Genomic DNA, 27,788 nt, shown 5'->3' with positions numbered 1-27,788 from the left:
CCCAAAGTGTTTGTGTGTTTTGAAACAGTGCCTTAACTGATCTAAAGAACTGTGTAAGACACCGACTTCTAATCCGGTGCAGTTTTGTTTTGTTTTTTTTTTTTTCAACATATGTATTTATCTGCCTTAGATTTGTTCCTCTTTTTGTATTTGGATACAGCATGGTGAATGGTGTACGGGAAATGTGTTTATGACTACTGACAAAGAAGAGTCAAATGTTTCCTTTGTAGAGGGGGGCACATTTTGTGCTGTATCTTGAAAGATAGATTTCATGAAAGGAATCAGAGAGCCTGTGTTTGACTTTAACCTTCTCCACTAACTAGAGATATGCCTCTGGGTAAATCAACACGTCCTCAGGAAGCCTGCTATAACTTCCATAAAATAGAGATAATTGACCTCATCCTAACTGCTTTCAAAACTTCTGTGAGGATAGAGTGTATTTATAGACATAAAACATTATGCAAAATATTAAAAAGTATTTTTATTTTTCTAATATACAACCCAGAAAGGCATCCACTTTTTAAAAATACATGTTCCTATCCTATGGCTATAACATGAAGTTGGCAGGAGGCCCTTCCATTGTTACTCAGTGTTGGGCAAAACACACAATGATTAGTGTTTTTCAATGAAGGAAGTCCACCAATTTTGCAGATTCAGCTAACATTAGGATTGGTTCACTCAAAAGTGTATCTATATGCACTGCGTAGATCTCAAAATGCTTGCTAAATAATTTCCTGATCTGGGTTCTGCAATATTAGACATTAGGTATGCTTCAATTCAACAAAATCATTATCTGGATATTATTTGAATTCTCTAATTAAATTTCTCTAAATTTTAAAAAATATACCACGTTAATAACATTATCCTTCTACCTCAACACAAAGATCAATTGTATTTATATAGATTATCTATTCTGTTTTCTTGAACCTCTTTGTGATTCTCTTTGACATTATTTTCAGTGACCTACTAGAACTTTTTGGCAAACTAAGGAATCGGAAGGCCACTATGAACTTGAAAATCAGTTTGTGCATGAAATTAAAAATCCAGAAACAAACAAACAAAAATAATAAAAATCCAGAAACAATTTATTCTCCATTGTCAAGTAGATAATAGACTTAAATTCTTGTCTTAATTTTTGCAGATTACTGACATGCAAAATACCCTTCATAGTATTTCACGGGTCCTAGCACATAGCTATCACTCACTTTAGACGTAGTTCTCTCATTCTGATGTGCTAGACCTCTAAAATTTCTGTTTTTGCTTATTTGATTTAGAAATGACTCTTTCCTTTGAAATCTTTTCCCTAATTCCTCAGTTTCTTGAAGTTTATAAAATCAAATTTTTCCCCAAAAATCATCCACTCTGCTGGAAATATAATCTATTTCAACGTTCAGAGTCAGAAGATAAGGTCATTTACATATCATATTCAGTCTGAACATGGATTCTTTCGAAAGGTATACATTTTTCTTCCCCTAATAACACCTCGACTATCTCAGAAATTTCAATTCTCTTTCATTCTCTAGTGTCATGTACTTATTTCACCTGTGGGTATAAAGACTATTTCTCAGAAGAGGACTAAACATTTTTAATGTTTTATATAAAATTCTATTCACCCTTTCAGAAAACTATAATTGACAGTCAATGTGTACTTGAATTTTTCTATGCTTCCATTATCTTGGACAGAGAAATTGACCTTGTAGAGACATATCTGATAACAGCATGGAAGGGTAATTCTCAATAAATTCTCAATCTCACTAGTCAAAATAATTTCCTGCTTGGGTATTGACCTTTCTAATGTTATCCATTATTTTCCAAGACTATTTGAGTGATTATAGTCATTTGGACATGGATTTCATAGTTTGTTAAAAGATAATTTATAAATAAGTAAATAAGATGTCATATGCATTGCAAGTGTCAGATCAATTCAAGCAGTGGAATTGCAATTAATGTGAAGAGATTCTCTAATGGAGAAATGCCAAACAATATCAGAAAGAAGCCAAATGAAATAAAGTCATCTTTATTATACAAATGAATACAGTTTCAATAATTGTCCACCTGTCAAAAGAACAGTGTAATAACTATCAATACGTGTAGTTTTGGATTTTGGTCTCGTCTATATTTTACCCATTCTATATTCTCAAACCATAAAAAAAGCCATAATTAAATACGAATTTGTGATTGATGGCAGTATTCCAGGAAAGCTTCCATCTTACCTTTATTTTTTTGAAGCCAAGGATCTGATTAATATTTATGGCCAATTTTATGCTGTCTTCCCACCCATGTCTTAAATTGAGTCAAGGTGATTTAACCAAAGTATCTTCTGTACTCCTTTTGATTCCACAGAGACCATTGTCATCCTTTTTTTTTCAAAGCTATGCATAAACTGATTTTAAGACTACACTATACAAATTTTAAGAACATGCATTAGGTTTGCAATCGTTTGGCTGGTGATCAGAAAAATTTCTAATTATAATTGTAACTTTGCACTTTGAAATACTAATTCCATGATAAATTTATATTCTCATATAGATTATATATATATATATATATATATATATATATATATATATGTCATATTGTCATATTTTGGGATCAAAGCAAAAGTCTCCAGGTACCAAAATCAGAACACAAAATTGCATGAGACTAAAGTACACATTTGATGAGCTCTATATCTATAAGAAATACAAGAGGGGAGGCTAACAGTGCCCTATGTGAGCAGACAGGCTGATTTGATTTAGATTTGTTGCTAGAAACCAGAGGCTGGAGAAAAGCTCATAAGATGTAGCTGAAGAAATCACTTCATTCCTTGATTGCTGGCCATAGGTAGCAAGCTGAAGCTGTACAAAATCAGAAAAATTTAGGCATCTCTATCCACTAGTTTGATATCTCCAATATCACTTTTGGGTAAGACTTTTGACTCAGAATTACAGGTTTTATAAAACTAGTGGACAATTGTGATAGTCTCCAAGGAGCTCCCCAGCCATTGGCTCCTCCTCAGATATTGAATAGAGCTGCTTCTATAACCAATAAGATATTATGGAAATACTTGTGCATGATTTCTATTCTAGATCATATGAAATATATGACTTCCATCTTGTTTTCTTACATTGCTCATTCTGGAGAAGCCAGCTGCTCTGTTAGAGATTTCTCAAGTAGCCCTATAGAGATGTATAGGATATACATTATATATATATATATATATATATATATATATATATACATATATATATATATGTATATATATATATACACACTATATATAGTTCTATATAGAACTAATATGCTGGTAGGAGAATTAGTAAATAAATCATATGAGATACAATTAGGGACATGAAATAAACATAATAAATAAATGGTTAATTATATTGGAGACTGACATTTTAGATAAGGATATCAAGGAAGTTCTCCATGAAGAGGTTGCATTTGAATAGTATTTAAGTAAAATATGTGATATGCTAAAGGGAAAAAAAACACACAAGTACAAAGGCCATGAATTTTGAACCAGGGTTAGTGTGTTTTAGGAAGGAAGAAAGGATGTCTATGTGGAGGTTGTGTAGTGAGCTAAGAGGAGAATGGTTAAAAGGAAGTTAGACAGGTAGCCAAGGGCAAATCATGTAGGGTCTTAAAAGCCATTGTAAGGACTTTGGATTCTATTCTATGTTTAATGTAAAATAATTAGAAGATTTGGGAAAGGCTGTGACTGATTTATCTTTGAAAGATTTACTCTCCAGTTGCTTTGTAGAAAGTGAACTTGCAAGTAGCAATCAGGGAAAAAGTGGAAGCAAGGAGATCACTTAGGAAGTAATTTCACTAGTCAAAATGAAAGTGTTGATTTTCATGAGGGTGATAGGAATGGAGGTGGTGAGAAGTGGCCAGATTTGATATATTTGTATGAGATAAGTTTAGAAGAAGGTCTCCACAAACTGGATGCAGAATATAAGAAAAAGAGAGGAGTCAAGGGTAATGCTAATGTGCAGCATATCAGCAACCAGATAGAGAAGTAACATACTAAGATGAGAAATTAATGGGTCAGGAACAAATTTGGAGACTTAAAGTCTGGAGCATGTTAATCTTGAAATGCCCTCTATATCCAAATGGAGAAGCTGAATAAGTTTCTGCATATATGTGATGGCATCTATGCAGATGACAAGAGCTCCTGCACTAAATTCGATAGCCACCTACAATAGACAGACATATTAGACTAGGGTATAAAATAAAATAAAGTCACATAGAGATTAAGAGTAAATAAAGAAGCAACATCCAAGAAAGGTGCTTTGGGGAACACCACTATTTTTTAGGCTACGAACATGAGGGAAAGACTATAGAAGAAATAACTAAGGATAAACTGTAAATAGGAACAGCATCAAGAAAATTATGCTGAGTGAAATAAGTCAATCGGAGAAGGACATACATTATATGGTCTCATTCATTTGGGGAATATAAATAATAGTGAAAGGGAATAGAGGGGAAGGAGAAGAAATGGGTAGGAAATATCAGAAAGGGAGACAGAACATGGAAGACCCCTAACTCTGGGAAACGAACTAGGGGTGGTGGAAGGGGAGGAGGGTAGAGGGTGGGGGTGACTGGGTGGTGGGCACTGATGGGGGCACTTGACGGGATGAGCACTGGGTGTTATTCTGTATGTTGGCAAATTGAACACCAATAAAAAATAAATTTATTATTTATAAAAAAATAAAAGAAAAGAAAAGACTACCAAAGAAGGTACTTTTAGGAAGAAATGATTAATTAGGACAAATGCTCCTGAAAGGTAAAGTGAGACAAGGACTGAGAATTGACCATTAGTTATGACAATATGGATGTCAATAATGACTTTAATAAGAATGATTAGGGAATGGACCCCAAAAGGATCATGGAAAGCAGACAAAATTATAAATACACATGAACACAGTAAAAAGATATGGAAGAAAGATTGTGGAGCTAAAACATATATTTATAAAACTTATGGAGAATGGGGCAGCCCAGGTGGCTCAGCGGTTTAGCCCAGGGCATAATCCTGGATATCTGGGATCGAGTCCCACATCAGGTTCCCTGCATGGAGCCTGCTTCTCCCTCTGCCTGTGCCTATGTCTCTGCCTCTCTCTGTGTGTCTCTCATAAATAAATAAAATCTTAAAAAAAAGACTTATGGAGAATGGGCAAGAAAGAATGATGGAAGTATTATTTGAATATCTTATTACTGAAATTCAGATTGACTGGAAATGCTAAGTATTAAGACAAAGAACTAAAAATAAATCCATAGGCAGGAAAACTACAATCAAATTTGAAATCCACGGAAAAAGATAAAATCTCAAAAACTACCAGGAAGAAAACACAGATTGCCTACAAAAGAATGGTAATCAGATTGATAGCAGACTTCCTTTCTTAGGAAAATTGACAAATATTTTCAAAATTTGAGATAAAATAAAAGTCAACCTAGAGTTTTATACCCTTCTAAAATATTATGCAATATTTAGGGCAAAATCAACGTTTTCAGACACAGAGTAATGATGTATATAAGAAAAGCACAAACCTAGTGAGAATGTATAGAAAATAAGATAAAAAACCTTGCAAATGAGAAATTTTAAAATACGGTAAATTTATTTTTTTATTTTTTTAAATATGGTAAATTTAATTATTTACTATAAAATAGCTTTGTGGAGAGTCTAATACCTTATGCACCTAGGAGAAATTATAGTTAATGTTGTATATTAAAATTTTAATAACTAAATATGTGAAATATAAATAATAGCTTCCAAACTAAGGAAGAAAATTTAAATGAATTGGTTAAACCTTCCTTAATTTAATATGAAGCATAAAAAGAGGAGATAACAATAAAATACAGTGTGATCAGGAAAATTAAAAAAAAAAAACTAAGCTAGTAGTATTTGGCTAACTCTCAAAACATAATATTGAACAAAACAAGTCAGTTGTTAAAAATGTACCACATGACAACATTTAAATAAAGTTTTAGAACATGAAAGACAAAATGATAGACTTCATATACATATATGTGATAAAGCTGTAGAAACTATAAGAAATAAATGCCAAATACAAGAGCATAGAGATAAATGCCATCATGGAAGAATGCACAGAGGGGCTTCACCTCTCTTTATAAATTGCTAATACTTAAAATAAAAGAAATTTAGATGGATGTTAAATAATTATAATACTTATCATTATATAATTCTTTCATATAATTTCATATAATTGTCTTTTATAATTCCAATTATTTGGAATGTTGCATAATATGGCAAAACATGCTATAGAAATACCACCATAAAATATATATTTCGAAAAAAAGTACACCCAACAAAAAACAAAAATATGTCATTCATCCTCTGTTAGTGTTAAAGATATCTTCCTTTAGAGTTTCATCCATCAGACTTACTCTGCTTCTCTAGGTTATAAATTATTTAATCTTTGAATCTAATGCTGAGGTGCATTTGGGTTTCTTCCTGAAACTACATGATAGTGATAAAAATGTGAATGAGACCAAAAACACTTTTCCCTTGGAGACATTACATAAATACATAAAAAACATAACAATACATAAAATAAAAGAGTTAGTAGTAAGATACATGCATTTTTGGAGGAAGTATAATGTGTGATTAGGCAACCAATGTAGGTATGTGAGGATAGAGGAAGGGTTTGGGAAGGAGATGTTGGAGGAGCCAAGATCTAAAAAAGCAGGAGTTGGTTGGCCTTGCAAAGAGGGGCTTGTGTTGGATACACAGCGGGAACTGAGAAAATCAATCAGTGAATAGAAGGCATAAAAATGAAAAGAGCACTGAAGGCATTCACTGACTGGAAAAGAGAGGATCCAGAGGGAAAAAAGACTCTTACAGAAAAATTTGGGTAGGGATGTAATTAGTCAAAGAGAAAACTATAGGAAGAACCTCATAGGAAGCAGAGATCCATGGAAGAGCTTGGGCACAATGAAGTGCTTAAAGGTTGAATTGTCACCAGAATAAGTGGAATGTCCAGCAAGATGACTTCAGAAATAGTTCCAGAACTTTTCTGGTGGGCAACTACGCTAGGATTGGCTTCACAACAGCCAGAATAAGAGGACTTCAGCTTAAGAAAGGAGTCCTGTCCTCTGCAGATAGACAGGTTAACTCTGCCTATGGACATACCCCCCATGAAAGTAGTAGTCTGGATTCATTAACATCACAACAGCCGTGTCTACCCTTCAGCAGTTGTCACAGTTCACACTCTTTCCCATTTTTATGTTTAAAAGCAAATCTTAGTGGAGATCAATGCCTTTAATACTTCAATATTTGATGCGTGTCACATTTGGGACATTTTGGCTGTACCTAAACATGCATGCTTTGAATGGATTCACAGATCATAAATTATTGATTCATAGATTTTAAACACGGTTAAGGGACACAATGCATGGGTGATTTGTGAGGAATCATGGAGAAGTCCAGAGGCATCAGAAATCTAGAAACAGTAAACATTTGACTGTCAAAACAAAGTTTAACTTTGATGCCAGGAAAAATTTTAGAATAAATTATTTGACTTCCAGATGGTCCTGAAATATTTAGAAAATAAACGTGTATTGGGACCCAGCGAGCCACAATTGAGAGAAGGATGTGGTGAGAGGCCTGGCATTGTATAGTAAGAAGACACAGGGGTGACACCTGATTCTATCATTTACTGTCCCTGTGATATAAGATTCAAGGAGGATAAAAGTGGCAGGCGTCGGAGCCAGAGATGTGACAGGGATCTGGTCATGGAGAGCTTTGTAAGTCATGAAATGGATTTGGATTTTGTTTTGAAAGAGATGCCAAGTCACTGGTGGACTTTGAGCAAAATGGTAACATAACATCGGTTGTATTTTACAAGGATCAAACTGTGGAGATTGATTTTTCTTGCTACATATCTTTCTGCCTTTAATACCCCCCCTTCCCCAAACTAGGCTCTCATTGTGCTTAAGAATTTAGTGGAAACATAAAAATAAGTTAGTCCTCTGTGAGGGTTTCAACCAGAGGGTTCAGACAATGGGTTTGTACACATGTTACTCCAGCACTGACATTTAACTCCAGAGACACTGGGATTAGTGCGGGTCTGCCCTGGAACCCAGCTGTATTTATTGTCTGCATTTAATAGAGTGATCCTTCTTTTCTCTCAGACCCCTGGCTCATCTATTGACTTCATCCCTGATTTTCAAGAGATTTCTACAACCAAGACCTCAATTCCTTTCAGAGAATCTTGCTGCTTATAGACTATCTATCTTCCGGGATTTGCTTTCCAGTAGTGGCCCTGTTCAGCCTGATTCAAAAGGGCAAGGATATTTTCTTCAGGCTGCATTCAAACTCACCTTTTTTTTTTTTTTTTCTGCAGCTGTAACAACTTCCAGCCCCTTCGAGACTTTTAAGAGCAAATTGAAAATGCTCTTATTTGTCTAGGCTTAGCTGTCAGCTAATATGCTCAGAGTGTATTTTATATTGTATTTTCATCATAGCCCTTTGATTGCTTTGCATAAAAGACCCTTTATAACTGTCTCTGCCATTCCCCTCTTGCCTATAGAAGGGAGGTCTGTGCCGGCGAGAAGGACTATTTATTTCACCTCCTCCTGTTATCGCTGCCCCCCTTTCGAGTTCTCCATTGTTGCTAACAGGCACTTGATTTAGGCAGACTTGCCAGCAGCAGTCTCTTTTAACTCCTTCACCACTGCCTCCTGCCAGCTGTCTGGATTTTAGGAAGAGCTAGCCAAGATGAATTTCCTACTTGGTTATAACGATGCTGTATGAGTGTACGGTCTTTGAGCACATAATTCTTTCAGCTATGTTGAGACTGATACCATTAAAAACCAGTGTCGCGTTCAAAGACTTGCGTAGGACAAACAAAAAAGACTCTACAGCATTGTTGAAATTGCTCATTCTGTCATTGTGAAGCTCGTATAAAGAATATGCACATTCCATTACCCTTGCCATATCCTATAGGTTCCATCAACACTCAAGATGGGGATGAACTGCCTGAGGCATGGATCATGGGGACCATCTTGAGAGCCTATCAGCTACATAAGTGAAGAGGAATTTTAGCAATTCATTTTATTGTAATGACAGTCATTGTGGCATTATTGGACTCCTGGTAAGTGATCAGTATATTGGAGCTGCCTTTCTATTAGGGGATAAGACATTTTTACTAAAAGTATAATCAAAAGTTCAAAGTGCAACAAGAAATACAGAAAGAATCACCTCTTCATTGTAAAATAATAAGAACAATAATCATAATAAAGCAAGAACTTTCTTCACCACTGACTCCTCTACAAGCAATGACTTATTTCTTCATAATCAACCTTCTCGAAACCCTTTCTTGATAGGTCACTCAACAAATTGCAGTCTGATTTTCTTTTCCCCTTCAGCCCGTTGTACCTACAAAACCTCAAATGCCGACCCCACTGGCCTCCATCTGACGTATCATATTGAATAACTGCATATCTTTGAATACTGTTTGCCACTCTCTGTTCCACTGCCATATCTTATTTCTTTTTTTTTCCTTTTGCATATAATTCTTTGGCTTCTATTGTCTGTTTTCCATCCTTCCATATTAGAATTTATGTCCCATGCGAATAAGAAGCCTGTTTTATATACTGCTGTGTTTGCAGAGTTAGAGCACAGCCTCTTGTAGTGTAATAATTGATTTTTGAATGAATGAGTGAGTGAAAGAAAACATAGCTCCTTCACAAAACTACTCGTGAGTCTAGTGGGTGGGGGTGAATGACACCCACCATCATGATTCATCAGAACCATTCAGTCAGCCACACACGCATAGGAACCCTTCTTGCTACAACATGATAGAATTTGTGAACAGTCTAAGTTTTTATCTTTATTTGGTATAAGCTCTTTTGTCACTAACTGATATGGAGAGGACTGGTTTTCACTGAACCCTTCGATTAGGATTCTGTTTACAGAAGGAAGGAAAAAAGAGAGAGAGAAAGCCATGGTTAATGTTTGAATTTTTCGGCTACATAAAAGTGCTAAAAACAGAAATTTATTGTTTTTAAGATACTATCCTACAACATTCACAATATGGTGGTTTCTTTCCTCCTCCCACTTTTTTTGTCATTAGTAAACTCACATGAACCATATGCGATACCATTTATCTTAAAACTTTCATTGAAGAAGAGCCAAATAAATTACTGGCAAATCTGCATATGTCATGAAAAATTATCCTTAGTCTTGAAGATTAAATTAGGGTAATTTATTTCAAAATTAGCTTCTTTAATTGGTGTAACACAAGTATTTTTTGATCAATAAATATCCATTTGCTCCCTCACATTTCCTAACCTTCGTTCCTTGTTTCTTGGAGTCATGTGACTAATTCTAGCCAAAGAACCAAAGATCTGTGAGCAGAACCAACAAATGTCACTCTAAGGATGAGGCATTTGAGAACTGGTTTACCAGCTCCATGCTCTCCCTTCCCTTCCATTCCAGCCCAGAGCGTCCACTTCCAGATGGTGTGGCTACACCATGCACAGCTTCTTCCAACCTGAGTCACTAAGTGATTATGTCTAGTAGATTCTACTTTCCACCTCAACTCCCATTTTTCTACCCCAAAATGGCCCACTTTAGATACATAACCTATAACAAATAATTTACTTTCTTTGGCTGCTAGAACATAAAGATTCATGGACTCATTGTTCCTGATTTACCTTGACTCATATAAATAATTTTGGAAAAATAAAATTTTGGAAGATACTTCTTCTCTCTTTGTGGGTAGAAAAATTCTAAATATTTCAATTTGAATATTTCAACTCAAAATAATAGAGAAATTTATTGCCAGCAAGCAAGCTTCAAGAACATGACTGAAATATCTTTCTTATACTTGCGTTTATATTAGTGAAATCTTTAAAGTGAAATTCCTGAAAGTATAAATATAAAGGCATCCTTGTTGTTTGGATGTAGAATTAAAAAGGAATGCAGTGAACAGTTGAATGAACAGTTTTCAATTACAAACATAGTGCGGGGTCTGAAAAGCACACGCTCATAGCAAAAAATGGGGTAACACTATCCTTTGTACTCTCTATAGACTGAATTCTGTGATTCCATGAGCCTAAAAGGACTTCATAGCCAATGCCTTTTGTTAGGCTACCGCTATATTGTCAATAGGAAAAAAATAAGTAAATACTCAAAAAAGGTAACTATGTGACAAATATGTTAATTAGCTTGATTGTGATAATCATTTCACATTGTGTGTATATATATATTAAAACATCACATTGTACACGTAACTTATATTTGTCACACCTCAGTAAAGCTGGTTTGGGGGGAAGAAAAAAATAACCAGGTTCTTGATCAGGGTAGGATTTCAGAACCTTGAAACTGTAAAGTGCATCCAGGACCTAAAGGAAGAAGATACTTCACAATGCCTCTGTTGAAATTCTGGAAAAGGTCAAACACAAAGATAAGCAACCCACGATTTTTGTACGGTTGTTTTGACTGGGATTGATTGGTAACTGGAAATAATCTCGTGGAGAATGCACATACTTGGACACAGAAGATCTTATTTTGAAGTTCAGCTTGGTCACTAATCATTTGTGATGCCCTGGGAAAGTAATGTAAATGCTTTAATAGGCCCAGATGAAAGAGTCTTCACAGGTTTGAAGTCAGCACACAGGGTTTTGTATCCTGCAGTGTCCTGGGCCCTGGGGAGGAGGCACCAAACCAGACAAACCAGGCCCTTCAGGGAGACTAAATGTAAGTGGAATCTGTTTGCATAGGAATGAGAATCTCAGGGTCCCAAAACTTCCACTTGCAGAAATAATCTCTTCTTGGGAGAAAAGAATTTATCGCCCCACTGGGTGACCAGCAATGGAGGCCATGAACAATAGTAGACACATCTACTGGAAATAATTTCCCTTATATATTATGGTTGAGTCTATTTACCTGGTTTGGACAAGCTCACCTTATTAATGTCTTCATTCATTTATTCAGTAAATATCTATTGAGCAAATGCTTTGTGCTTGGCACTGTGGTGGGAACTAAGGATTGACGTTTTTTGTCCTTAGTCTAACATGGTCAAACTTCTTTAAATGTACAAGACAATGTAATCAGATAACTGTGCTAATAAAAATAATCTTAAAACGCTATTGGAACAACAAAGAAGAAATATTTAAGAGTTCTGATGTTGAGGAGATGCAGTGATCAGTGGTAGAAGGGAAAGACTTCACAGATCTTTTATTTTTTTATTATTAATTTTCACAAATCTCTGAATAAAGCTCTTTTTAAGGATGATGTAGAAGTTTCTCAGGTCGATGTCAACTTCCGGTTAGCAAGTTTGAGTCTAAGGAGAGAAGAAGATGTCTCAGGACAAGGATATAATTATGTGCAAATATACAGAGACTTATATTTGGAGAATTTCGCGTAATTAGGTTTTTATTATTTTTTATGAAGTATGAAATATAGGGTGGGTGGATTATTTCCTGGAACTCAGCCATTCATTTGCCAGGGTTTAAAAATGTCCTTAAAACAGCTAACCTAAAAATGTTAGCAAAGGAAGGAAGAGGTGTCTTTCCTTTCACATTCTTATTTAAAATTCAATTTGAAAGTTGGTTTTCTAGGTTATATTTAGACATTTTAGTGTAATGGAGAGAGAAGCCTTATCATCTCAGCACATCGGCATGCACCTTGGGTTTGTACTTTTTAAAGTAATTACAGGGAAATGTGTGTATTTATAGTTGACTTTGACTTTCTTACAATTATTTAATAAGGCAGGCTCGCAATACTGCTCTCATGATCTAAGAGCCTGTAATCTCTCTGGGGTCTAATTATCTCCCGATAACCTTGCCCCTTGACGACATCTGTATTGCTATTATAAAACATGTTTATTTTGGGAAAGAACATATATTTTGTAGTGTAATAGCATTAAACTGTCAGACCTGAGTGTTAGCAATTTGCCCAAAGAGCTTTCAGAAAAGATTAGCTCAGGCATTATACATGGCTTATCAGACAATCTAAGAGGATCAGAAGTCATTTTTATAACAACTACATTTTTTTTCTTGGAAAAGGAAGCCTTGCAGCACTAAAACCTGGCTCGCAACATCCACAATTAGGACTATCTACATTTTTACTGAAGGATGCAGCCAATTAGGATGATACACAAAAGAAATAGAACTGGCAGGAAAAGGGAATAGAGATCATGTCCAAAGCAATGTTACTGAAATTTAAGAGCTAGGTTCTAGAATCAGAAATATCTTGAATCAAGTCCCATCTCTGTGCTTATGAGCTCTGTAAGTTTATGAAACATATTATTTAATTTCTTTCAGCTTCAGTTTTCTCAGTTGTAAGATTGGGATAACAATATGAACACGGGTAGATGATAACACTATTCAACTCACGTTATTATGTTAAAAATTAAAATAGGTGTTAGTTAAAATGTTTATCATAATTATAAGAACATAATAACTTCTTAAGAAAGTTACGATTCAACAGATACGTGTTCTCCAGCTTTGTGCTAGTCACTGCCATGATGTAATGTAGGTGTGCAATAGTGAGCAAAACGGAAGTGTTCTCTGCCATCAAAAGTTAATAAAAACTAGGATTGTATAAATAAACAATGAACATGATTGTATTTCATTATCACTCCAAAAAGAATTCTTTGAATCTTCAATAGAAATTGTTCTCCAGGACTGGCATTTAGTGTTGAAATAGGAGAGACTCTCAAGGACCCAGACCAGCCAGGAACCCTATCAAGAGGTATGTTGTGCCCAGAGCCTTGTTGACTGTGCCTTCTTTAAAGGTAAAGAAAGAGGAGAAGAAGGAGAAGTGGAGAAGTTAGTGTACTGGGCATTGTGACAGTTATTCCAAAATTGCTGCTTTGGGGAGCTACTTTGAAGTTGATAGTCATTAAAATTTACCCAAGCATTCACCCCTGTGCTCTAGGTCTCACGCAGTTAATATGGAACTACACCCTAGTAGGAGGACATAGAAAACAAACAGCAACAAAACACATCTAGCATCTCAGATGGCGGTGAATCTTACAGAGCAAAATAAAGTGGGAAACATGGAGACAGTGTGGAAGGTAGGTGCCATCTTTTAAAAGGTCATCAAGAAAAGCCTCAATAATCAGAGACACCCGAGAGGAGGAGAGATGCCTCAGTTGAAGAAACATACGCTAAGAAAAATGGTTTTACTCATTTATATACTTCCATACTTATTCATGCCCTTTGTGTGTGAATTGTTTTTAGGTAGCTTAAAAGCAAATGTAAAATATAGCCAAAGAAGATAAAAAAGGAGTAAGAAAATCCAGGCCAAGGAAAGATAATGTAGGGAAATAAAACAACAACAAAGGACAACAGAGGGTTTACCTACAAATTTTACTTTCCAAATGCGAAATATTGTCTTTGGGCTTTCTACTAGCCAAGATAAAAAGATACTAATCAATTATAAAATTCGAATAAATCCCTAACACAACCACTCAACTGATAATTCAGGAGCTGCTCCACTACAGCTGGTATTGAGATCACAGAGGAGTTTGAACCAGACATTCCACAATATCAATACAGTAAATACAGCCACAGATCTCCTAGTGTCATTTATTATAATATTCCTCCAGTGTGAGCAAAAAGCCAAATGCCAAAGTGCAATTCCATTAAGAGCACTCCACAAAAGCAAAAACAACGCAGTCCAATTACTTCTCACCCAGGTGAGACCCAAAAAAGATTTTAGATTATCTCAGCAAATGATGCAATGAATTTTCTTCAGAAAACAACATTTTACTCAACTAAAGAAACCCCACCATGTCCTATTAATGCAGCTATTCTATGAGGAATGGGACAATGTCATTTTATAGTCTGAGGAACATAACAAAGGCGTTTTCTGAAAAGTTGACTCTTACATTGAGATGAAGATAAATCAAATTGTGAAAAAATACACAGGGAAGGGCATGGAACAAGGTTCAAACCCTGATACCTCTTACAACCTTACAACTCTTACAACTCTTACAACCCAATTGAATCTATTTCTTCATCTTTATTTAAAATTAGACTTTTATTTTATTTTATTATGCCATTAGTTGGATGCATATAGAACAGAAACAATATACTATGTAATAAATAATAAATGAAAATCATAAATCAATAACTAAATAAAAAATAAGTAATAAAAAATTAAAGTGATCTATATCTATATCAAAATTACTTGTTACAATTCAATAACAATCTTCTTTTACCTGTCTGGTAAAATAATTTTAAATTTATTTAGGATATCCCATACCTGAGACTAGCCAATAGAAGTATGAAAGGGAAAAAGTGTGAGTAGGTATATGCCAACTAGGAGAACTTACTCGAAAACTGTTGTGATCTAAGCACAATATCATCGGTACGAGAGGAGAAATTGATCAGTAGAAGAGAGAGGAGTCTAAGAATAGATTGAAATATATATTTGAGGAGCTCCTGGGTGGCTCATTCCATTGAGCGTATGCCTTCAGCTCAGGTCATGACCTCAGGGTCCTGGGATCAAGTCCCGCATCAGGATCTCTGCTCAGTGGGGAGCCTTCTTCTCTCTCTGCTGCTCCCCTGCTCATGCTCTCTTTCACTCAAGTAAATAAATAAATAAATAAAATCTTTAAATATAGATAGATAGATAGATAGATAGATGATAGATTCATTGATTTAAACTTGAAAAGGGCCAACTATTAGTATTTCTATTCAATGTAAAAACAATGGTTTACTGAATAAATGATGATGTGATATTGTTTTCTATATATAATATATATAAATATACAATAAATATATACTAATAGTAAATAGGTGGTCTTGATTAAGGAGTGCACTTGTGACGAGCACTGGGTAGTGTACGGAAGTGTTGAATCACTAAATTGTACACCAGAAACTAATATTACACCGTATGTTAACTGGAATTTAAATAAAAAACTTAAAAGAAAAAAAAAGTAGGACAAAGAAAAATCCTTATATCACACAATATAAAAACTAAGATGGGTTATGGACTTTTTTTAAGTAAGGGAAATGGGGTTTTGAAAATTCTGTTGACTTCACATCTACTGGAAAGTATCATTGTTCTACAATATCTGACTGAAAGAGGTAAGGATGAGAGATTCCTTCCGTCCAACAAGGCCCATCATTCTTATTGCTCCTGAATCTATTCTCTTCATAATCCCTTAATGGAAATTCAGAGAGAGACGGTAGGAGAGATGTAAATACACATATAGTCAGTCTCCATTTGTAACTGGAGTTTTCCCATCGTAGTTCACTTTCATATTAGAGTAGAATTATTATGCTCATATTCAAATAGAATAGAATTAATTCTGGTCATGGTGGGCTTCATCATTATTGTATTTTTCTGGGCTTGGAAGGGATTGTGTCCAGTGTTTCATCATTTAGCATGACATTTACTTGGGATTGTTTTTTGTGCGTGTATTAATATATGCTTATATACATTGGGACTTCATCAAGATAAGAAGCTTTTGCACAGCCAAAGAAACAGTCAACAAAACTAAAAGACAACCTACAGAATGGGAGAAGATATTTGCAAATAACCTATCAGATAAAGGGCTAGTTTCCAAGATCTATAAAGAACTTATTAAACTCAACAGCAAAGAAACAAACAATCCAGTCATGAAATGGGCAAAAGACATGAAGAGAAATCTCACAGACGAAGACATAGACATGACCAACACGCACATGAGAAAATGCTCCGCATCACTTGTCATCAGGGAAATACAAATCCAAACCACAATGAGATCCCACCTCACACCAGTGAGAATGGGGAAAATTAACAAGGCAGGAAACCACAAATGTTGGAGAGGATGCAGAGAAAAGGGGAACCCTCTTACACTGTTGGTGGGAATGGGACCTGGTGCAGCCACTCTGGAAAACTGTGTGGAGGTTCCTCAAAGAGTTAAAAATAGACCTGCCCTATGATCCAGCAACGGCACTGCTGGGGATTTACCCCAAAAATACAGATGCAGTGAAAGGCCGGGACACCCGCACCCCGATGTTTCTAGCAGCAATGTCCACAATAGCCACACTGTGGAAGGAGCCTCGGTGTCCATCGAAAGATGATGGATAAAGAAGCTGTGGTCTATGTATACAGTGGGATATTCCTCAGCCATTAGAAATGACAAATACCCACCATTTGCTTCGACGTGGATGGAACTGGAGGGGATTATGCTGAGTGAAGTAAGTCAGTCGGAGAAGGACAAACATTATATGGTCTCATTCATTTGGGGAATATAAAAAATAGTGAGAGGGAATAAAAGGGAAAGGAGAAAAAATGAGTGGGAAACATCAGAAAGGGAGACAGACCATGAAAGACTCTTAACTCTGGGAAACGAACTAGGGTGGTGGAAGGGGAGGTGGGCGGGGGGTGGGGGTGACTGGGTGACGGGCACTGAGAGGGTCACTTGATGGGATGAGCACTGGGTGTTATTCTATATGTTGGCAAATTGAACACCAATAAAAAATAAATTTACAAAAAAATTAAAAATTAAAAAATTAAAAAAATCTAACCACTACTACATTAGTACAATTTTTGCCTATGATATTTTTCTTTTATTTACATTTATTTTCCTAGAATATCCCTTTAGTTCTTTTACAAAAGAGTATCAAGTTCTTTTTAAAAATATATATATATATCATTGGTAAGCATGAGAGGCTCAGTGGTTGAGCGTCTGCCTTCGGCTTAGGTCATGACCCCAGGGTCCTAGAATCGAGTCCCACATAGGGCTCCCCGCAGGGAGCCTGCTTCTCCCTCTGCCTGTGTCTCTGCCTCTCTCTCTGTGTCTCTCGAGAATAAGTAAATAAAATCTTTAAAACAAAATAAAAAATACATAAAATTGTATACCGTTCTCACTTTAGGAGTATAAATTATGGTCTTATGTTGTTTTGTAATCCTAATGTACTTATTTTAAATTTCCTTTCAGAGTGCCCATAGCTTTATTTCTGCTATCATCTTTAGTTCCCATCCAGAATCAGATGACAATCTCTGGTTGTGGGTTTTCTTGGGTGCATAGTTATTTTGTCTGTTATTTCATTCAGTGGAAGTTCCCCCCATAAGAATCCCATTTTTTTCTCAGCTTCTGGAGATATTCTCAAGAAGTGCTTTTTTATTTGCCTCTGCAAAGTCCCTACGGGGATTTCTGTAGGATTTTCAGGCCAATTTTAGATTAGTTTCCAGGCTTGAGGTTTTCACACTGCACGAATGATTTCAGGTTCCACACACATGTGTGGTTTTTCTGGGTGTTCTGATTTCTCCTCGGGATGGTTTCCATTAGTGACTCAGGGGTAGAGGGCTTACTACCAGGCCAGCATCCTAGGCTGATAAGTGGAGATTTTTGGATTCCAATGAGGGAAGAAATAACATCCTCCTAGATTTGAGGGCTATGTACAGATTCCACATCAAATTCCATACATACATCAGAATCAATCAACACTCCAGCTTCCTTTCTTGTGAACACTGAGGAAAGTATATGCAAGGTTGGCGACCAACCATAGCATATAGGACCAGTTGTTACAACATTCAAATGTTCCTACGTCTTTTAGCCACTCCGATCAACCCCATCCCTTCATTCTGATACCTCTCTAGGTCTCCACACTATGTTCTAGCAAATAACCATTCATTCTCCGAGACTCAACTCCCAGAGTAAAGTCTGGCGTCCGGTTCAGCGCTGCATTTGTTATTAAATATTTGTAATATTCTCAGTATAATCAACCACAAATCTCCACAAATATTATGACTCTTACTTTGATTATGGATTCCCTTTTTGTTTACAGCTTCTAATCTTCCTACCTTCAAAACTCCATGATTATCTTTATATCCTCTCAAATACACGTGGCATTGTGGCTCATGAATTATTTGAGATATAACGTCCATACTCAGCATTGCATATGAGGCTTAAAAATTCTAGACAAAAGAAAGATAGACACGTTCACCTTCTTGTTCTTTAGCCAGAGATAATATCACAATCTGGGGAAGCAAGTTGGATATTCTTTTTATCTCATTTTCTAAAATACAAGGAAGTTTCATTAGTTTAGCGACTCTCAGCATCACATCTCAAAAGGCTGAGGTGATTCTGAAGTTTCATCAATGTCAAACCCAACTGAGACAATTTTCGTGGAAAGTCTGTTCAATTCACTTTACATGCACAGTACAAATGCACGACTTCCTTGCTATGTTTCCTCATCCTGGTGTAAGAATTATAGGAAGAATTAAATGAGTTCTCCACTAACACTGCTTATTTCTGCTCATTTGCGTATTTTCTTTTTATTCCATATTAATTAAGTGGTACTCTAGCTGTGCCATAACTTTGGCAGTAATTAAGTTGAGTTTAATATCTTGGAGACCCCTGGGGTTCTCTCACTTTCTGTGAGGATGGTAAAAATAACTGGCAACAATTTTTTTTTCAGTTTCCTAGGACTTACCCTGTAACCTCTGAGTCTCCCTCATGTTGTCTGAGTAACATCAATGCTCTGCCTACATTTCCAGGAATAACCTTTGCTTAATTAAGGCACATAGTACATATATATATATATATATATAGATAGATAGATAGATAGAGAGAGAGAGAGAGAGAGATCATAAATATATGTTTTGTTGTTGTCCTTCTGTGCGTGTGCGTGTGCACACATGCATATGTGTTAAGGAAGAACAGTACAAAGCTACAGAATCATATATGTTGACTCTAACAACCGTCAACCTTCTTCTATGCCATAGAATAAAATTACAGGGTTAAATAAAGTTCATTTGCCTTTTTGAATCATTGGGAAAAATATACCTTTTTAAAATAAGTAATGACTAGAAAAAACAGAAAACTAGTACTGTTGTCTCCACTTACCTCTGAGGCTGCGGAGTACCTTTGGGGAGTTATGATCATAAATGAGAAATATCAGGTTCTACTGAGCACCAGTATCCTGGCACTACAAATGCACTTACTTTTATCACTTAATCCTTCAAACTGCCTAACAGGTTGGGAACTATTATGTTAATTTTACAAATAAGAAATATGAGACTCCAAGAGATTAATTAACTTATGTAAGGTCATATCATTTAATTTGACTATAACGGGATTTGAACCCCAGTTTCAAAATGCGTCCTTTTTCCATTACACTCAACTGCCTATAAATTAGGTATCAGCCTCACTAATTTCTGGGCACATTCCACTTTTATGAGAAATTTTGGCCTTTAGGTTGCTTTTTCTGGGAGGAATATTCTCTTCTCCTTCACTACCTGTTTGATATTCTATTGAGAATACTAAATCAAGCCCTTTGACTTTGGACATAATAACCCCATATTATTCCCATGATCCACTAATTTCAATAGGGTGTGGATCAAGTTTTCAAATTTTCCACATAAATCATTCCATCCTGGCACATATCTCCTGCCTAAACTGATTGGACAGCCTCTTTCTGGCAAGATTGCTATTACAACGTTTTCCCCATGGCCTGTGGTTTCCAACTTATTTGACATGTTTTCTTTAATTTGATCAGAATGTCTTGGAATCTACACTGGCTCATTATGACTGACACTATTTCTTCCACAGACTGCTTTTCTTCTGCTGTTTGAAACTTGCCACCTTTTTTAAAAGCTCTTAACCCAAGCTCAAGGTTATTCAAGTTTAGATCATTTACATGCATGTAAACTATTGCAAGGAAGATGACACATCTACTCCCTTCACCAGACAGCACTGGCTCTATCCGAATGCACCAGGCCTGATTTTGTAAATGCTTTGCTGCTTCAGAAAAATAACAGAGAAGAAAATCCCCTCTATTGTTCAACACTATTTTTTCCCATCCAATAGACATGTGCTGGGTACGGTGAGCACATGTCCTGAGCCCTGGATACGGTGCTAGAATCAAGGCATACGAAGGCATGATTCTGATACTCAAGAAATTGAATTCTTGTGAAGGAGAGAAATAAATTCATACAGAGCTATAATAAATATTATATGTCAAAGAAGCTTCCCCAACACCATTCTCCTCCAGGTTTCCTTGTACCTCTTTGCTGGCTCCTGCTCTTTTGTCTTTCCTGGAACTTCGCTACGAAATTTTTGGTGTGTTCCCGGCCAGCTTCTCTCTTCAGCCTTCACATGCTCGTTGAGCGCTCATTCCCACTGCTGTGTCTTGACAGGTGAATTCAAGATGACGTTTTCTTGGGGCTCATCATCCTTCCACAGGTGATGTAGAATCCCCAGCAATATGCTCTCCAGCAAAAGGCCCAATTTTGGTGACTGGCGCCATCTCTTCTGGATTCATCCCTCTTAGTAATGTGCTATCATCTAACTTGAAGGCCACCTAAGAAACCATTTTTGATGCCTTTCTGTCTCTAGTCACCAGTGTCCAGTTACCCTATCCTTCCAATTGTACTTCTTCAATCTTGAGAATCCATCCCCATTGCCCTATTTTAGGAGAGTCACCATCATCTCACGATCATATCCCTACAACAGCCAAAACACTTTTCCTTCTCTGAATATTTTCCCCTCCCCAATACAAAATCTATACTTAAATATAAAAATATTTAAGACCCCAAATCAAATAGCTTCTCTGCTTCAAACCCTTCAGTGTCTCCTCACCACTCTTAGTCTTTACCAAACCTCTGAACAGAGATTTGATAAGGTTTTGAATGATCTGACCTTAGATTACCTCTCCAGGGTTCGTTCATGAGTTTTTCTATCCTACAAAAAATGTGCAACTTTTAACTCCCTTTGTATTTTATCCCTTCACGCCATAATTCCTGATACATTTTGTGCTGAGACATTCTCTCCACTCTTGTCATTTTATTGCTCTTTTCTATTAGATAAGTTTCATTCTAGATTTCGGTTTGAATGCTGCTGATATTCTCCAGGAAACATTGTTTGACCTCTCCATACTGTTTAAATTTCCCCCTTACTTCCTTCCCTTCCACCCAAAGTGCTCTGATAGCACTCGATTCTTGCTGTCTAAGGATAACACTAAAAATAGTGAGTTACAATTGCTACTTTTCTCTTTTCTCCAGCAGACTTTAAATCGATATAAGCCAGCAATTGTTCTCTATTTACTATTCATTGCTAGAAGATTGTTGTGAATATTGCAAGCATTCTGATAATAGATGTTGAGGAAAAATGGATGGACAGATGGATGGATGGATGGATGGATGGATGGATGGATGGATGGACAAATGCATGAACAAACAGATGGATGGGTGGATGGATGGATGAGTCAATGAATGATAGAAGGATGGATGGATGGATGGATGGATGGATCATAGATGGACAGATGGATGGATGGTGAATCTTCTGAACAGTAGAATTGAAAAAGGTAAGGAAGTATCAGAAGAATCAGCAACTAAGGTGTCCCTTGAAGAATGAAGTTTCTAGAGGTAAGAAAGGGAGAGGGCTTATCAAAAAATTAGCAGGAAATCTGATGATGAGTGAAGAATGAAGAGTAAAATTTTTGTGCCACTAAAGTTTTTACTTCACTCTTTTAGGTGAAAAGAAAAAACTGTGTGACCAGATTGTGGATGGTCTTAAATATGCCAATAAGATTAGACTTTGTCTTTATATAGTAAATATAAGGAGGTATCATTAGTATTTAATTTTAGTAATATTTTGGGCATTTACCATATGTAAGGTCCTCTTCCAAGTACTTTAGATGTTAGTTCATTTTAACCCTTCCAGAATCCCCATCGACAATATAAAATAGGCAAGACACTGGGGTGAGTCTGCCTCTTGATATAGACAATAAAGAGATGCATTGTGTATAGAGCATTTAAAAACAATGATAGAACAGAGTATGATTACCACCATGAGTTAAAAATCATGAATAATATCAGTGTGATAAAATACTCTTTCCTAAAAAATATAATTTATTATTTTAAATCCTATAATTACTGGTTGCTGTGATCTTGACTGGCTTTCATTATGTCATTTTATACCATCATTTGAAGAGTTATTTAATTGCAAATTGAGAATAATTGAACAATGCAAAACGCAAAATATAATTTTTGTCTGGTAGGTGCTAGCTTTAGTTCACACATAAAATATTTTACTGATTTGGGGCATCTTTGTGCCTCAGTCAGTTAATCATCTGCCTTAATCTTAGGTAATGATCTCAGGATCCTGGGATTGAGCCCCACATCTGGCTTCCTGTTCAGGGGAAGTCTGCTTCTCCCCCTCCCTCTGTTGCTAACTCCTCCTGCTTGTGCCTTCTCTCTCTCTCTCTGTCAAATAAATAAATAAAATCTTCAAAAAATATATATTTTACTGATTTGAATAACATTTTTAGAATTAAAATTTCTTAATCTTATTTGTTATTCGATTGGTCACACCAAAACTATTTCTCTTTAATCAAAAATTGTTTCTATTTTATCAAAAATATGTATTTATAAAATATATAATTAAATTGCGAATCTATTAATTTGCTATTTATTTCATTTTTTTAGTGTTCAGTTTTGCTGGCATAAGTATCCAAAGTTCAACAAAAGACAACTATCACTGTGTTCCTTTTCTAGCCATTATTATTATTACATTTTTTATTTTATGGCTATGACTGAAAATAATTTTATAATAATATGGTCATGAAATGGTTCACTCTGGTTATCAGAGTGAAATGGTTCACTCTGGTTATCAAGGATGCTAAGTGTACCACTGACAAACTCTGCAAGCGAGGTGCAAGTATTACCCTCATTTTTACAGATCAGAAGAACTGAGTGAGAACTGGCAAGTGAGAGTCATATTTTCACACCAAGTAGATTATTCTAGATAAGGGCAGCCTGGAGGCAGGGAGACCAGTTGGAAACAGCCTTAAAAGCCTGTCCTGGTGGCCACGGGTGGAGAGATCATTTCTTTGAAGGGACTCAGCAGCTTCTGCCTAGAAGAATGACCTAGGCATTGTTCCTTGGATGATTCCTACTCATGCTTACACACAAGGTTCTAGTGTACTGGTCCCTCTAGGATATATATGGTTGATGAAAAAAAAAAAAAAAATCTCATCTCTGGGGAAAGAATTGCTTTTCAGTGATTATGAGGCCAAAGTGATAAAAATGAAATATTGTCATTTCATAGTCACAACACTGGCTTTCTAACTGCATTCCCATTCCTGATTTGATATAAACTTAATGAGGCAACTTTCAGAACATAACGTGATGTGCAGGAAAATATTAGTAGTTCCCGCGCTGACCTGTGCTACACCATTAAGGAAAAAGACTCCACATCGAGTCAAGGATAACAGATTTCACCGCCTCTCTCTGGATGGCTGGTAGCACAACACAAAATAACCAGTTAAGGTTCTTTCCACTCTGATACTGTTCTCATCCTGCATTCATGAGGTATTCGTCACTATTATTATCCAAATAGTTCCTGCAGGTTCCCACAGCACCCCAGCCCCCATTCTCTGTAAGCTGGATAGGAGCCTGAGGCAAAGAAAAAAAATGGGACTTAACCATTTAAGATTCAGATCACTCGGTCAATTTGGAAACTCTGCTCTACCTCTGATTCTGGTGTGTTTGCATTTCTTATCCATGAAAGAATGCATTATGCTGCCTTTTTCTTTGGTTTTTCTGTTGTTATAAATCTAGGAGGCAAAGCCCGCTATTTTCACTCACAATGTATATGTTTTACTTGAATTCCAAATAACTAATACATGGACAGTTTCAGTGAGCAGGGGAAGAAATAATCTTTCATTGACAGAGAAGATATCATCCAGACTGTTGAAGCCTAAGATTGGCTGAGTATTTACCCAGAGATCATTGCTCTTTGGCATGTCTCAGGCCTCGAGGTCCATTCAGCATCAGAATTTCCGGTGATAATAGAGAACAAAAAACACACGGGGGTCAAAGGCAGAGATGAGTCCTGTACGAGCTAAGACCATCAATTTATTTTAAATAAGCTAAAGTATAGATTTTCATTTGCTGGTAATTATTCTGGGTGATTGCTCTTTAACAATTAATTCCACACTACTTTAAACATAAAGGTGTCATTCTGAAGAAAGGGTGATAGGGACAGCTCGTCTCAGGGGATACATCAAGAGAAAATGAACATGAGTACCGCGAGAAAAAGCAATTTGATTCAGATTCCAGAGTTTGTATTTGGCGTGTCTGTGTCTGTCATCATTGGAAAACTGCCTAAGGAAGTGTTACGAACAAGTTGATCATAAGGTATGGATTTTAGTCCCATTCTTCCATAATTCTGTAAGTAAAAGTAAGATAAGTATAATGTTCTCTCCTTAGAGGAAGGAGAAAACGTTGAAAAAAAAAAAAAAAAAAAGCAACAGCTATCTACAATCATGACTTTTTTTTTTTTTTTTTAACCAAAATGGAAGCAATTTTTGAAGGTCACAGAATCTGGCCTAGCCAGCAGAGCAAAACTTAATATTGAAAATCAGGTACTTTATGAAAAATCAGCGTATAGCCTTATGGAGTTTCCTTTATATATAACTACTTGTTTCTCTCTTGCTACTTTTAAGATTCTCTCTTTGATCCTTGGTGTTTTGGTCATTATGTCTCTTGGACTATTACTCAGCCATAAGGAAAAATGACACTTTGTCATTTGTGACAATCAAGATGCCAAATGAAACAAGTCAGACAGAGATGGACAAATACTATATGATTTCACTTACATAGAGAATATTAAAAAAAAAAAAAACAAGGCAAGCAAACAAAAAACAGAATCATGAATACAAAGGACAAACTGGGGGTTGCCAGAGGCGAGGGGATAGGGGAATGGGTGAAACAGATAGCTAAAGGGAACTAATAGGTACAAACCTCTAGTTACGAAATAAGTCACAAGGATGAAAAGTACAGCACAGGGAACATAGCCAATAATATTGTAATAACGTTGTATGGGAACAAACGATGACTGTGCTTATCAACGTGAGCACGACGTATTGCATATAGTTGTCAAATCTCTAATGTTGTACACTTGAAACTAATATAACATATGTTAACTGTACTGCAATAAAAAAAAAGGAAGAAAATTAGATATTTTAGCCAAGGCATATCTGCAATGCAAACCTTCAAATAATAATGGAGCCACCCACAGCTGAGCATTTTTAAGTTTGTGATATGTATCTAGCACACTGTTGACACTTAATCCCCTGCAAATTTCAATTTAATGACTTTACCATCCCTGTGAGAGATATCCACAGAAGCCATCTAATGCGGTGATTTTCCCTGAGTTGAAGAGAGAACAGGGCAAGGTGAATTAGAATTCCCTGAAAGGTGTTTTCCAACTACATACCCCCAGCGTAATCCAATATTCTCCTCCTCAGGTGCTCGAGGCATGTGGGCCACCGGAGGCCTGAATCAATACAGGAAAAGTGAGGGCCTAGAGAGATGAGATGATGATGACTAATGTAATTCTCCGAGCCGGACATGTATCCAGACGTGCTACCCACAACTCCTGGGGCAGTAGAGGGTGATTCTTACAAAGACGGGCCGCGGAGCCAGGTATCTTCGGTTCAAATCCCGGTTCTGCCTTAATGTGCACTGCGTGATGTTTGGCAATTTATTTAGATTCTCAATAATTCAGCTATCTTGTCTTTTGCTGAAGATAATAATAGAAGTTATTCATCATAAAGCTCTTGCCAAGACCATGTGTGACCATAAGTGATAGATAGAAAGACAGGTAGATAGATTTTAGAGAAATGGAACAATGTCTTCCACATCTAGGGAAGAAATAGACTGACTTCTGCTCCTTGGTGATCTCTCAGGGGCTACCTCCAAGTGATTGGATATAATACACTGTTTCATCCAAGTCCAGAAGTGGAGCGATGTTCCAACACAGGCAGGCAACAGCTAAGAATAAGGAAGAAGGAAGAAGGAAGAAGGCTTTTGATGGCATCTAAAAATGTACATGTTTGGCCTCCAATAAATCCTCTTTTTTTTTTTTTGATTGTATTTATTTTAGAGAGAGAGAGAGAAAGAGAGGAGGGGCAGAGGGAGAGAGAGAGAGACAATCTCAAGCAGACTTTGCCCTCAGCGTGGACTCTGATGCAGGGCTCAGTCTCATGACCCTGAGATCATGACCTGAACCAAAACTAAGAGTCTGACACTTCCCAAAGGAGCCACGTAGGTGCTCCTAGATCATCTTTATTTTTTTTTTCCCAGATCATCTTTTTTTTTTTTTTTTTTTTAAATCTTTATTTTATTTTTATTTATTTATGATAGTCACAGAGAGAGAGAGGCACAGAGACACAGGCAGAGGGAGAAGCAGGCTCCATGCACCGGGAGCCCAATGTGGGATTCGATCCCAGATCTCCAGGATCGTGCCCTGGGCCAAAGGCAGGCACCAAACCGCTGCGCCACCCAGGGATCCCTCCCAGATCATCTTTAAATCAACCTGCCCAAAGCTATCTTCCCTCTTGAAGTGCCCCTCCTTCAAATGCCTACTCTGTGTAAAACCTTGGTGTCATGTTTATTTCCTTTCTTTCTGGCACACTCCATACATAGTCTCAGGCTGACTATCCCAATTCTTCCTTCAGAACACAACTAAGACCTGGATGCCTAACCTGGGGCCCCAGTCCAACTGGGGCTGGGACTGGAGCTGCGTTGCTGGCTCTCCCAAATCTCCAGCTTGCACGCAGCAGATCATGGAACTGCTCGGCCTCCAGAATCGAGTGAGCCAACCCCTCATAATAAACCTCTTTCCATGTATCTCTATATATTCTGTTGATTCAGTTCTTACTGGAGAGCCCTGATTAATACGTGTTCAAAAAAAAAACAATCAAGTGAATGATTTACTTCTGTTTTATTCTTTAAAAACATAGGAAATACCTTACACATATTAAAGAATGTGGAGAGTTGAGTGATATTCTGGAATACGAAGCTGATCTTATTCCCCTGTGCTTAACAT

General features: G+C 36.5%; 1 long non-coding RNA gene across 4 annotated transcripts in view; it reads left to right on the top strand.

Moving 5' to 3' along the window:
• The window catches only part of LOC111095406, a 39,831-nt gene extending 12,270 nt beyond the window's left edge, over positions 1 to 27,561 (top strand). The window contains exons 2-7 of one of the 4 annotated variants that reach the window (XR_005356465.1): positions 8,948 to 9,095; positions 13,620 to 13,702; positions 13,889 to 14,027; positions 24,910 to 25,093; positions 26,206 to 26,383; positions 27,418 to 27,561. This is a non-coding gene — a long non-coding RNA (uncharacterized LOC111095406). Of the gene's footprint in view, positions 1 to 8,947; positions 9,096 to 13,619; positions 13,703 to 13,888; positions 14,028 to 24,909; positions 25,094 to 26,205; positions 26,384 to 26,646; positions 26,878 to 27,417 lie in introns of those variants that run through there. The other 3 variants (XR_005356464.1, XR_005356463.1, XR_005356466.1) reach the window with 3 other exon arrangements.
• Positions 27,562 to 27,788: the final 227 nt, after the last annotated feature.

Source organism: Canis lupus, chromosome 3, assembly GCF_011100685.1.
Source record: "Canis lupus familiaris isolate Mischka breed German Shepherd chromosome 3, alternate assembly UU_Cfam_GSD_1.0, whole genome shotgun sequence".
In the NCBI taxonomy this organism is placed as follows: Eukaryota; Metazoa; Chordata; class Mammalia; order Carnivora; family Canidae; genus Canis; species Canis lupus.
This window is presented reverse-complemented; position numbering and strand designations above follow the sequence as displayed.